General features: G+C 38.5%; 1 long non-coding RNA gene across 1 annotated transcript; it reads left to right on the top strand.

Moving 5' to 3' along the window:
• The first annotated feature begins 1,068 nt into the window (after positions 1 to 1,068).
• Positions 1,069 to 7,020, top strand: LOC140225384 (uncharacterized). Its single transcript, XR_011900503.1, has 2 exons — positions 1,069 to 1,627; positions 6,455 to 7,020. It is a non-coding gene; the product is annotated as an uncharacterized lncRNA (long non-coding RNA).
• The last annotated feature ends 7,391 nt before the right edge of the window (positions 7,021 to 14,411 follow it).

The following is a 14,411-nucleotide window of genomic DNA, read 5'->3' as shown; positions in this document are numbered from 1 at the left end:
AATGGTGACGTTGGAATCGCGTTAAAGTATGAGATTATGAGAAAGTATTTAAGTATTATGAGAAGTATGAGCGAATTTCAGTATCTACAACGCCTGAATGCAAGTATTTAAGCTCCATAGCTGTCCGTGTTGCATAAGCACAGAGGTTAAGGCGTTTTCAGCAGGCATTCACCATTTTACCCGCGGCTCGGCGTGGCAGCGGGTTTTACTGTGAGTGTCCAAAATGACAGAGTCATACAGGGCCTTCAATTCTTCGTTTACACCACAAAAACACCCACTTCACCCGGTAAAATTAAAAATTTGACTTAACTCTTTCTTCTCTGCAATCTTTTAAATTAGCACCTAGAAAATAATTACTTAAGGTGATTCGATGGACGCCATATTTTGTGTCAGAACGCCATGCGATATATCGCATCGATTGGTTCCATTTTTTCAGCTACTCGTCAATTTTCTCTAATTTTGAGATCGCAGATTTGTTGCCCTGAGACTGAAGAATTCACTTACCAATTTTCCCAAACAACTTCAACGTATTAAGGGCATGGTTTTTTTAGAGGAAAAATATAGCATTCGACACTGATATCGAAACTGCGCTCGAATGCGATATTTGTCCTCTGAAAAAACCACGCCTTTAATACGTTAAATTTGGTTGTAGTTTGGTTGGTTGTATGTGAATTCTTTAGCCTCCTGGCAACAGAATTGCGATCTCAAAATATGAGAAAAATGACGAGTAGCAGAAAAAATGGGACCAATCAATGCGATTTATCGCATGCCGTTCTGACACAAAATATAGCGTCCATCGAATCACCTTAACATTATCTTGAAACGATCCAATTGGTGAAAGCGGTTGGGTGAAATGGACAAAGGAGGTAGAATAGACTAAATAACGACAACCCTCGAGAGACTCTTTAAATAGCTTATAATCCCCCCCCCCCTTTAGTCTATAACAAACACCTGTTTCAATCAATTGGATAGCTTCATTTTTTCGTCGTCTTTTTTGTCGATCAATTTCAATGATCAGCCCGCCCCCGCAGGCTTGCGAAAGGGGAGGGCATCATGAGCCTTAGTACGTCACGAAATTCACAAGAAAAACACCACCTAATTTTCCGGGATTTGAGACTTTTTATTCTCAATTTATGATCTAAAGTTTCTGAATATTTTAAGGAAAAATATTCGCAATTTTCTCGAAAAACAAATGTTTGTTTTGGGGAAAAATTCGGTAAGTAATATTCGAATGTTCACATGAAGTTCCTTTTTACACGACAAAGTAGACAAAATGTGAAAAGGAAGGGGGAGGGGAGGATAGCGCGAAAGAATTCCGCATGGAGTGATTTTCCATGCTGTGCAAACATGGGAAAATGGACCTTTGACATGAAGAGATAAACCACCTAAGTCAATTAGGACTCAATCTCAAGAGACGACCAAGGTGTTTGTTTTTGTGAAACTAAAATGAGTCAAAACTCGATACAAGGTTAATGCGTTTGAGAAAATTAATTGACCCCAAAATCGGCGATAACTGAGTCGCGCTTTCCAGGTCGTAGATAACTTCCCGATATAAAAACGCGGAAAAGCTCCAAATTTTGTCATTGTGTTCGACAGAATCCAGCCCGACACTTCATCGCTGTAAACGGTGAGTAAGGTTTTTTTGTTTTTTTTTTTTTTTTTTTTTTTTTTTTTTTAATTTTTTTTACAAAAGTGTGCAAAAGTGCCGCGCCGAACTCTCGTTCCCTCGGTTGAAAGGAGTTACTTTTCATAGCATGACAAAAAAATTTCCGGTGTCGCCCCTGGACAGGCTCTATATTAAAATTTGTACATAACAACCTATCTCATAGAATCAATCGTTGACACTCAGTTTTGATCGAAAAGACGACCCCTATTCCCTCGTGGTAGTCATCGTTGGAAAACATTTTTCAAAAACTTTTCGAACTCGGCGGAAATTGGTGAAGAGAGAGGCTCCATCTGGGAGATTTTTAATTGAAATTTATACCGGAAGAAGCTAAAACGACCGCAGTTTTTTTTTTTTTTTTTTTTGTTGAATGCTTCAACTTTGGTCATAATATATAGAAAATTGAAAAAAAATTTAGACGATTTAGTATTTCTTTTTGAAAAATTTTCTCCTAAATTTGACCTCTCACGAATATTACCGAAGAGATTACTCAAAAGGGTTTTCTTTTTGCGAAAAATATGACGTTTTTATTTATTTATTTTTTATTTATTTATTTTTTTATTCATCTATTTTTTTACTTAACTTTGTGTTCCTGAAATACACGTTTACAATAGTCGCAATGTTCTGTCGAGTGACCGTGCTCTCAAAAATTTAAGGAGGGGCGGGGCTTGTGGCTCACATAATTCGACGTCTTCAGATCAAAAGGAACTATCTTTACTGTGACGTGGGTCCTTGAACCCATACAAATAAATGCATGACAGAGCCTGCTTGTAACAATGGAGATAGTTGGTTTTGAATTGAATGCGATCAATTACATCCATGCATCTCTGCATGCGTCATCTTTCATTTCCTACACCTCAGTGGGTCGATTATTGAAATTTATAGACAAGGAAGACAAAAAGGAAAATGGAGCGATACTATTGGTGGAAGCGAGTGATTGAAATGGACGAAAGAGGTATGCAATGGAATAGACTAACTAACGGCAACTCACGAGGAGGGACCCTGTGGTTAATTCATCATTTTCCCCCTTACCTATAGTATGGTCTATGACAACCATACGTTTCAACCAATAGGGTCGCTTCATTTCCCCTTTGGCTTCTTTGTCTATTATTTTGTCTACCAATTTCAATAATCAGCTCGCTGGCTGTGGTAGTTGGCTAGTTTTGCTTTACATTTATTAGGAAACAGCAAATCGCAGATCTCGGTTTAGACACGTCGTTCAGACACAAAAAAAGGAACCTTTTTTGGCATAAGCTATTTCGTTGCAATCAAATTGAAATTAGTTGCGATTCCTCTTTACATTGAACATTGCCTGTGTTTCTGATGAGTGGAATTCATCTTTTCGATCATTTAAAATCGGCATTCATTGACCACTTGATGTAAAAATATTGCAATCTCATGGCGAAAAATTACAATGTTATAGCATTTAAGCGCGCCTTTATGTATGACCGGATCTGTAAAAGAGACTTAATCTTCAAGGGGAAAAATTTCCTTAGCTTTTTTTCAAAAATTTAAAACACGTTTTTTCTTGCGACCGAAGAATTTTTGCCTTGGAACTCCAGGACTCGTATTTTTTTCAATTAATGAACTTTCAGCGCTAACCTTGCGCCAAAATTTCCTGATTCGTTCCCGCCTTGCATTTGAAAAAAGTTGATATAAATTTTCTTTCGGTAGATAAGGTTTTTTTTTTCCCCTCTTTCATCGAGGATTTTCAGATTATTAACTCCTGTGGAACAATACAACATTGGCAGGCATACAAAAATAATCCAAAATGTGATACAATTTTGAACAGTGCGATGTGTTAACCTTTTTGGTGACCAACCAGGACGTGGAGGAAAATTGCGGTGGCCTGGAACAATCTTCCAGAGGTGCGATTATTGAAACTGATAGACAAGGCGGTAGACAAAGAAGACATAGGGAAAATGGGAGCGATCCTATTAGTTGAAGCGTGTACTTGGCATAGACTAAGGGGGAAATGATGGACTAACTATACGGTCACTCGCGAGTAGCGAGTTACCGTTAGTACTGCCGTGCTAAGGAAGAACGCCGTATGAGCCATCAGGCGTTGCCAAATTTCTCCTGACAAATCACTCATTTTCAGGAAAATTCTCGAATGTATGTCTACCAATTCCTCGGATAATTTTGTTCGTAATTTGATCTAAAACGTCTGAAAATTTCAAGGAAGAATATTCATAATTTTCCTCAAAAATAAACATTTTATCGAAGGAAATTTGGCAACTCTCAAATGCTCATACAGCGTTCTTCCCTTAGCACGGCAGAGTAAGTCTACTACCTACCTAGTTCGTCCATTTCAACCGCCCGCTTCCACCAATAGGATCCCTCTATTTGCAAGGTGTCTTTGTCTATTTCTTTGTCTATAAATTTCAATAATCAGCCCACTGGTCTCCTTTAGGTCCGGTCATCATTGAATTTTTCCCTTGCATTGTGCTACTTGAGTTTCGGGACAGACTTGGCCTAGTCAATAGGAGAAGTCGGACAAAATCTGACAACTTTGAATGCTTATATTTTCGAACGTATAAAACTAAAAAGTTCAAGGGTGGTTCAATAGATTTTTCGTGAAATTTCCTGTGAGATATGTCCCTTGAATTTTTTGCCGAAATGAACATTGAAACGTCACCTTCCGGCCGAAGTGTCACAAACGTCATGCGAAGTTTCAAAATTTCCGACGCCATTTTATTTGTTTATAGAGAAATTGTTCGACGGAGCTGTCCGGAAAGTTCACTGAATTTTCTTTTGTGCTGCCGATAAAATTCAGTGAAATTTTCAAACAGATTCAACCGACGCCCTGGTAAAAGTGAGTCAGCCTGACCTCAGGCTATGTTTCATAAACTACCCTGAGGCTGACTGGTTCAGGTTGATATCAGTCTGACATCAGTCTGACATCAGCCTGAATCACTCTGACATCAGCCTGAATCACTCTGACTCAGGGTAGTTTATGGAACATAGCCTGACGTCAGGCTGATTCACTTTTACTAGGGCGATTTCTCCGTAAAAAAATAAAATGGCGGCGGAAATTTTGAAACATCGCATGGTGCTTGTGATACCTTGGCCGGAAGGTCCCGTAGGTATATGCATAGGGCCGGATTAAGGCGATGGCCGCATGGGCCGCGGCCCATGGCGGCAAATTTTGCAATTTTTTTAAATGCAGGTACAAAAAAATCGGATTCAGAAAAACATTACAAACAAGGAAAGGTGACAAAATCTCTCATTTCCCGAGAGTATATCTCTAATTTTGTCATCTTCTTGTGATACAATAGACAGCACCTTTACTTAGTCGAGTTAAGACTAAGAGAGAAACCGAACACGGAATTTGGCCTGGAACGGCGCGGCGCAGAGAGCAATGATGACGAGAACTTGAGATGAACAGGAGAAACCCGCGGCGCGGCGCGGCGGTCGGCATGTAACACATATTAGCGCCTACAAGACTGCATGAATACTTCACGCATTGCGTCAAAGATAGTGCGGTCGCTGCGGTCAGCAGCGGGCGGCGTGAAACGCATAGCGCCTATACAAGACTGCATGAATACTTCACGAAACAAAGTGCGTGCAGCAGCGGTCGGCGTAAAACGCATAGCGCATACAAGACTGTGGGAATATTTCACGCATAGCGCCAAACACGGTGCAATCAGCGCGGCGTGGCGGCGGAAGTTAAAATTATTAAAGCACATTTATGTTTGTGATTTCATAATATTTTTGTTCATTTCTTGTAAATCGAAGGCCTTGTCCACACAGAGATAGGTTAACGGAACTTATTAACTTTCGCGCCAAGTTACGTGAATTTTTGCTAGTAGTGTTGACAGGGCTTTCGCAAAAAATGTGCCTAACACGAGTAAACGCGTCTTATGCACCCCTCCCCCTCCGGCACGTTCACTTGATGGTTTTTATTGATGTCTCAAAACAATTGAGAAGGGGGCGGCAAAATACCATAGAGTACATAGAGTCGTAATGTAATTGGGAGAGCTGGCGCCACTTTTAAGCATTTTCCATGTCCCGAATTCCGAGACTCCTGTGTGACGCCGGGTCACTTTTTCGATACATAATCGATTGTTTGCGATACACGGGTACCCGGCCATCCGATGAAAACAACAACAACAACAACAAAGGAGATAGGAATTACCACGTATTCCACACCGCCATTTTGGATCGAAAATGTATCGAAAAAGCGACCCGAACTCGGCGCACACCGGGCTCGGAATTCTTCGAGCAGAACATGGCGCCAGCTCTCCCATTTACATTACGACTCTATGTACTCTATGCAAAATACAGGCGGCCTATGGGCGGCAAGCGAGTCAATCTGGCCCTGGGCCCTGGGTATATGACCCTTGGAATTTAATCTCTGGCGAAATAAACACTAAAACTTGGAATTTTGTCCATAAAATTTAATGTCCGACCTCTTTTTAGCTCTCCTCTATTATTTACGATCTCTTCTATTATGTATTATATAGCTCGTTACACTACTCAGTTAGCACAAAATATTTTGAAAATATTTACAAAATATTGTCACTTTTATCAAAATATTTTCATGAAAATATTGTAATTAAAATATTTTTAAAAATTTTTTAAAACTCTTTTGAGGAATATTTTGAAAATGTTTACAGGCAATATTTTTAAAATAATTTAAAAATAAAGCCGCTAAACATTTTTTAAATATTCCTTAAAAGAGTTTGGAAAATATTTTAAAAATGTTTTTTTAAAATATTTTTAAGTTCTTTATTTTACTGTAAGTAAGCTAAGCAAGAAAGGTTAAGAATTTGTTTCCTTTGATTTCAGAACAAAAACAACCAAACAACCATGAAATACTTGAGCCTGAGCCTGTTTTTCTTCGTGCTGGCGGTGATCGGATCCCTAGTGGAGGGAAAGAGAATCACGCGGTGCGGCAGTGGAATCGGTGGCGGATGGAACGATGGCAAGGCCACCAGTGCGTGTGGCTCCGAGCTCGGATACTACTGCTACAACTACGCCGCCAATCCATACTGTGAGACGCTCGACGATGCCAGGGAACAGAGGTTCAAGAGCTGTTGTGAAGGCAAGGGAAGGAACGGAATCAAAACCCAAAATATTTAAAAAAAAAAAATCCCAAAAAATTTAATATTTTAAAACTGTTTTAATTTTTTTTTAAAATATTTTAAAATTATTTAAATTCCTCGAACATCGGACAACTTAATTCTACCTTCTGCTTGACCGAGTCGAACCAACTCTTCTTTCATTGTATCGCTTTTCAGATGCAATGATACTTTTTTTATGCATTCATACTTTTTCAGTACCTGTTAATTTATTTATTTTTTGTGTGTAAGTATTTATTGATTTTTTATTATAATCCTAGATGTTACTGTCAATTGACTGTGTTGTTATTGTCTTTACTTTCCTACGTTCTAAAAACTGCTGTTACAAGGTGAAATTGGACCGCGTTTAGCAGAGAGGAACCAAGCCGCATCAGCTATTGCTAAATTAACTACCTAGGCAATTTAATTTTTTACGTGAAAACGGTTGTGCAGATTTCAGTGAATTTTCTACATAAGATGAAATAAATCTACAATGGGATCATTGTGAAACAGCGCGTCAAATGCCGCGACATTTAAGTCGAGCGACGGTCGAGCAGCGGTTTGACTACAAAATGCTAAAATCGCTGATTTTTGCATTTTGAGAGCTAAGAACGAGGGATTCTGATCCTCGTGGGTCCAAACCGTTATTTTTCTCTTAAAATATAGTATCAAAAGTCTCATCATCCGCATTTGCGACTTTTTACCTCGATTGCATTTACCGAAAAAAAATCTGCAAGATCGCCAAGATTGCCAAGATGAGAAATCGATGAAACATCTTAAGTACCTTGCGGAACCACTCAACCTTTAGCTACGACCCTGAGATTTTTTTGTGCTTTTTTTTCTAACTATGAGACAACTTTTTGGCAGGTATCTCTGTTGGATTTCGCAATTTTTTTTTCTTGTAACGTCCAAAATGGGACACCCTACTGTTCAAACGCGTTCAATGCCTGGGCGGCAGCCATTATGGCCGCCATTTTGGCGTATGGAGAACTTCTATCAGCTTATTTTGTTATTTGGACCTCATTTTTGGAATCTACGACCCAAAAAACCTATACAGTGACACCTCATTCGACGATATTTGCCTCAACAAAATATTTCACTCCGCAACGACAGCCCTTTTGGCCGCCATTTTGATTTTTTTGGGCTTCAATGGATCCGTGGTAAGTGTTTGACGTCATAGGTGAAATCTACGACCCAAAGAACCCTACCAAGGACACCCTACTTGGCACTTTTACATATCGACGGTGAAAGTCGGCAATCACATAACTCGGTTTGCGACGTCGCAGACTTCCTGTCATACTTTATTTTTTAAACGGAAAACTATACTCAACGGTAATTCTTTAAAACTGCCGTGATTTTTCTTTTATGTGCGAGGAAAATTCTGCAAAAACTTCAAGGAATCATGTCCATTTGTTCTCCTTTAAAAAAATAAGATAGTTGCGGAGATTTTCAGACACCGCAAACGAGTTATGTGATTGCTGACTTGCACCGTCGATATGTATCGCAGTTTTGACCCTATCTTGGAGATTTTGGCGGCCATCTTGGATTTGGGGCATCCCTTTGGGTCGGAGAGTATTTTGAACCTCAAATTCGGACTCTACGACCAAAATTACATAAGAATTGACCCCAATCATGACATCAAAATCAAATTCCATAATTTTCACCCCCCGAGCCCCCATTTTGGCCGCCATCTTGATTTTGGGGGGTTAGACGCAAAATTAAGCTTGACAACATCGAAATTCTTTTTTTACGTATCGAAATGAAGAGATCAAGATATTTTCCACACTTGCTTCACTTACCGTTCCACGGGAAGCTTTTTTTGTACATAAGAACCCGGACTATACGTGAATTGAATCACATATTGCAGAAAGGGCACTATTGCAGAAATGTTAACTGTTCAGAAAATGCAAAAAACTGATTTGAGTAAACTATAAGCTTTTGGAAAAAAAAATTTTCGAGGTTTTCTTTTGTCCCCTAAGTAGACTGACAATTTCCATAAAAAATGTTTACATGATACTCTCTCTGGGTTGTAAATAATTACACTTGAAGGAAGAGCATTAGTGCCCTTTCTGTAATACATGGGGGAAGGAGCCATAAAGAGTGATAGAATGAAGCCATAAAATTATTTTAGCCCTTGTTTTTCATCTCAAATGTATGGAAATGATGCATGTCTATAGCGAAAGTTGGAAATTGTATATCTCCATTGCAACGTTTCAAAATTTCTGCTCTCTTTTTATACTATTTCTTAAAGAGAACTAATAGAGATTTTCCCATGAAATTTTCAGAAAACAATCTTGATGGTGTGAAGAAAATTTACACAAAATTTCAATAGAGAATACTTAAGATCAAAAAAAGAAGACGAAATAAAATTGGCAATGTCGCAATTGATGATACGTGATTTCGAACTTTCACCATGTGGTTTGCCCACAGCTATGTAAATTTTAAAAATATTTCTGGCTTATTACAAGTCACGAAATTAAAAAAAAAAAAAAAAAAAAAAATGTATCCTGTGTAGTTCAATAGCGTAGTAATCTTCTACCTACTTCCTCATCCAACCTGTTAAGGGCTCCTCTCATTTCCTAGACTCAAGGTGCAATTTATCAATTCTCACTCCTTTCATTTTCAGCGTGAGTGAAGCGTGTAGCGTGATCACTGTCGTTTCGAAACGCAAAACTAACCTCTCAATCGTATCAAAACAAAACAAACGACGAGTTGCCGCTGCCAATGCGCGCGCACCCAGTGGGCATGTACTGCAGAAACGGCACTATATTGCTGCAACAGTGCCCTTTCTGCACTACGTGAGGCACTTAACCCCTGTCAAAAACACATAAAAAGTGCGAATATAGTGCCCTGTCTACACTACAGGCTGTGTCTACATACACTATAGTGCGAAAACCGCAAAAAACTCAATTTCGAAAAAAATGTCGATTGTGCCCTTTCTGTAATAGCTGATTCAATTGTGAAACACGTTGACCAGTGGTGAAGCGTGATTGGTCGGTCATCGATTTTTCCTAGATTTTAAGCTCTGAAAATCGATTATCAAGGTGTTCGTTGTGAACACCCTGTTTATCGACCCTTTTCCATAGGTTTAGACGGCAGATCAATCGATATATCGCAAAGCACGCTACACCTCTGACATTGACGTGTTGGTGAATTTATTAACTTCGTATATAATTACATGGGACACTCGAACACCTCTATATGTACACTGTTTAATGAGTAAAACCAGGGAAGGAAGAAGACAAATCACTCACCAAATTCCGTGTTAAAATGTTGAATTGACACTGATTCTGTTATAAGCAATGAAAACATTTGGATCTCTTTACACCATTTTATATTAAGATGTTATCTTTGACCTAAAAAAAGGAGGAAAAAAGAATTCAATCATCGCCAAGTTCTTGGGCTAATTAATAACTAATTTTGATTACATTGAACTTGTGTTCAATTTTGATAACTTTTTAGTCTTCGGGAGAAATAATTCACATCCGTTATCTGGCAAAATTCTATTAAAATTGCCAATTTACTACGATCTTTTATATGACGAGGTGAGAAAGTCTGACTACCTCAATATTTTCCCTCAATTTAGTCAAAAGTAATTATGAATGGGATCTTGGCAAAGGCATGAGTATGTTATGTGGCGTGCTTTGCGATACATCGATTGATCTGCCATTTAAACCTATGGAAAAGGATCGATAAGCAGGGTATTCGCAACGAACACCTTAATAATCGATTCTTTACCATAAATTCCCATGAAAATATATCGATTATCGATCATTCACGCCTCGTCATTGGTTATGTACGGGTGTAGAGGTAGCAGCCGTTAGTAAGAATTTATTATTCACGAAAACACCGAAGCTTCAAAAAATTATTCTCCTCGGAGGCTGTGATAGGTTCAAGGGTAAAACTAACATGAGTCAATTCTTCCAGTCAAAATACCACTTTTTTGTGTCGTGTGTTGTGTGCATGTAAAATTGTCTGAATTGGACTACACTTTGTAATTAGGAACTGCAATTTCCGGCTCATTAAAAGCATCAAATGTGCCTTACTTTCCTAATCTATGAGCTAGTAATGGTAGTTCCTTTTTTCAAAATGCAGTCCAATTTTAATAATTATTTTTTCTGAGAAAAATTGCTTGGCGCTCAAGTATGATAATCCTTGAATTGGCTGCCAAGAGTTTTTTTTAATTTATTTATTTATTTTTAATCTACATCCAAGCTGCATTTCTCCAGGAACAAGAAAATAGTGCTTGGGCCAAACAGAAAAGTAGCTTATATTAAGTAGAATCACTCTTGATCCAGGAGAAAATATTTCCATTTTAATGCCAATTTGGCTGGCTTTCAGAGAACATGGTAAAATGTTTGAAAAAATAATCGAGCTACAAGCCAAAAATAAATTAAAAAAATAATATTCCAAACTACACAGAGATGAGGAATAATAAAAAACTTACATGAACTTACTTATTATTTCTCAGCTCTATGTAGTTTGGAATATTATTTGTTTAATTTATTTTTGGCTTGTAGCTCGATTATTTTTTCAATCATTTTACTAAGAAAATATTTTGTGGCGGCACAAAGAATCATCATGCATGAACCAAGCACCTTTATTCAGTGATATCGATATCGCGATATTGTCAGCACTTCGGATTAAAATGTTTTATATATGCCAGCTTCTTCCCACAGGTGACGATGTACTTTGGTGACTTCCTCCTCTTTCGTGTCTTTTCAGGTCGTTTTAATTTACAATTCAACTACTTTAAGAATCTGCTTTCCAGTAAATGTATCACTAACGTAGATTCAAGAGGATCAAATCATTTGAGACGGTATGCTATATACATAGGCTGTCCAAAAAGTACCGAGACTGGTTCTATAACTCAAAAACCAAGATAGCTAGAGGCTTGATCTTGGTCTCATTTGGAAGATCAACTCAACATCTATCGAGTGAAACCAAAATCAAAACTTTCGGTCAAGTATTTCAAAAGTTACAACACTGTTTGTAAAAAAAATATCTGGACCCCCTACCGTTTTTAATGACTATTTTCTCTTGCCGGGAACACTCTCTAAATTATTAATGATCGGTGCACGGTTCTTTTGCAACTAATCATGGCAAAACCTAATTGATTTGGAAACACTGTCAAGCCGTCGTCGTCCGACTACGGGTATAAGGGTTCAAAGTCCACAGGGAAAGAATCAACCGTCGGTCAGCCACCCCTAAAAAACCCGGGAAATTTTCGGCAGTTGTTGACAGTTCACAGTGCGTGCGTGGTCCACGCTGCAGATAGTGAGTGATTTTGTTTCTGTGTTCGAAATTTTTGATACCACTGCTTTATCTCTTTCCATGATGGTATCAAACATTTCGAACACAGAAACAAAATCACTCACTATCTGCAGCGTAGACCTCGCACGCACTGTGAACTGTCAACAACTGCCGAAAATTTCCTGGGTTTTTTAGGGGTGGCTGACCGACGGTTGATTCTTTCCCTGTGGACTTTGAACCCTAATACCCGTAGTCGGACGACGACGGCTTGACAGTGTTTCCAAATTAATTAGGTTTTGCCATGATTAGTTGCAAAGAACCGTGCACTGATCATTAATAATTTAGAGAGTGTTCCCGGCAAGAGAAAATAGTCATTAAAAACGGTAGGGGGTCCAGGTATTTTTTTTACAAACAGTGTCGTAACTTTTGAAATACTTGACCGAAAGTTTTGATTTTGGTCTCAATCGATAAATATTGAGTTGATCTTTCAAATGAGACCAAGATCAAGCATCTAGCTATCTTGGTTTTTGAGTTATGGAACCAGTCTCGGTACTTTTTGGACAGCCTATGTAATTACTGTTCATGCAGAGACGATTTCTTTTTTTATTATTTTCCTTGTCAAAAAATCCTTGGACTTGTTCCGAATTATTCTGCTGCATAACATTAAGCTCAGCAGGAAATGAGATTACTCATGAGAAAATCAAAAAGTACCGACTGCAAAAATTTTAAGTTCGAGTACACATAATCTAGACCTTGAATTAAATATTAAAATCGAAACTGTTCATCTACAATTCAGTGGCGTGGCGTGAGGGATCAATTATCGATATCTCGCCATTTGAAGCTATAGTAAAGAATCGATTACTAAGGTGTTCGCTGCGAACGCCCTGATAATCGATCTTTTTCCATAGGTTTAAATGGCATAACAATCGATGTATCGCAATTCACGCCACGCCACTGCTACAATTAATTCCACTGACCTCATGGACGTATATTTGTATTACGGCCCTCTATATGATAAATTTAAAAAAGAGGACAATTTTTTTAAATACGAAAAGTGCAGCAAAGTGGCCATTTCTTTAGACTTAAGACTTCGATACCACAATGTACAGTGACACTGATGATGACCGGTGGTGAGGTGTGAATTATCGATCATGCGATATTTCCCCATTTGAAGTTATGGTAAAGAATCGATTAATGAAGTGTTCGTTGCGAACCTGTCGATCCTTTTCCATGGGTTTAAACGATAGATAAATCGATTTATCGCAAAGCACTCCCCGCCTCGTGCTCGGTACTTCGTCACCTTCCGGGCAAAGTATCACAAGCGCCATGCGACGTTTAAAAATTTCCGCCGCCATTTTATTTTTTTACAGAGAAATTTCTGGTTGAATTTGTCTGAAAATTTCACTGAATTTTATTGGCAGCACAAAGAAAATTCAGTAAAAGTTTTGGACAGCTTCGTTGAACAATTTCTCTGTAAAAAAATAAAATGGCGGCGGAAATTTTTAAACGTCGCATGGCGCTTGTGATACTTTGCCCGGAAGGTGACGACTTAAACTTTTAAGCGCTCAGCCGATAGGCAGCGCTTTTTGATTTCGACTTGCCTCTGAGTACTAGTATACTAGTGCTAATGCGTTTAAATGGCGCACCAGCTCATCGATGTGTAGGCTTTTTGGGGGGGGGGTCCATTTTTAAAATAAATAAAGCTGTGAAAACTGTATTTTATGCTTTTAACGTAATGCGCAGGTAGTTTCGATCGTTTGTCTATAAGAAAATTTTTTAGCGGTAGAGTAATTCTTATCGAAATTGATCGTTGAACTCAAATGAAGCCTAAAAAAAACGCGCCTGATGAGCTCAACGGTGGCTATATTATTTTCGGGAAACGAGAAAACGCGTTTACGGTTTCCTTGGTAACCTTTGCTTGCTATCAGCTGATGCTTTATTTCCATTTCCCAGCCAAGTCGACGGAGTTTATTCTTCCTTTCTCCACTAAATACATTTACTAACATCTGAGCGCTTTTCTAATACGACGGCATTAGAACTTTCCCGCTTGTTTTTTAATTTTTCCCCTCAACCCTTTTGTATTTTTACTGATATTTCCATGTAAATTTATTACTGTTACTGCCTTCTTTAGAGGTGTAAATGGCCTTAGATGCTAAAGCACCGCTTTAAAATAAAATTATTTTACTACTACTACCTATCTCCGGAAAAGTATACTCAGGAACATTTGCCTGAGGGTCGGTATGGGTATGATCAGGGCCACATTCACATTTCTAGCGCCACAAGGCTGAACTTCATTTGACACCCCTAAAAGTAAATGCTTTCTTGGAAAAGGGAAATGTCTGGGACATAAACCACCCTCCTCCCCCCTAACAAGAAGGAATATGTTGTGTAGTAAAAAAATAATTGAAGTTGACCTTTGAAATTGGGAGAAA

The sequence above is a fragment of the Bemisia tabaci genome, chromosome 9 (assembly GCF_918797505.1).
Source record: "Bemisia tabaci chromosome 9, PGI_BMITA_v3".
Classification (NCBI taxonomy): domain Eukaryota; kingdom Metazoa; phylum Arthropoda; class Insecta; order Hemiptera; family Aleyrodidae; genus Bemisia; species Bemisia tabaci.
Note: the sequence above shows the minus strand (reverse complement) of the source record. Positions and strands in the feature narration are given on the sequence as shown.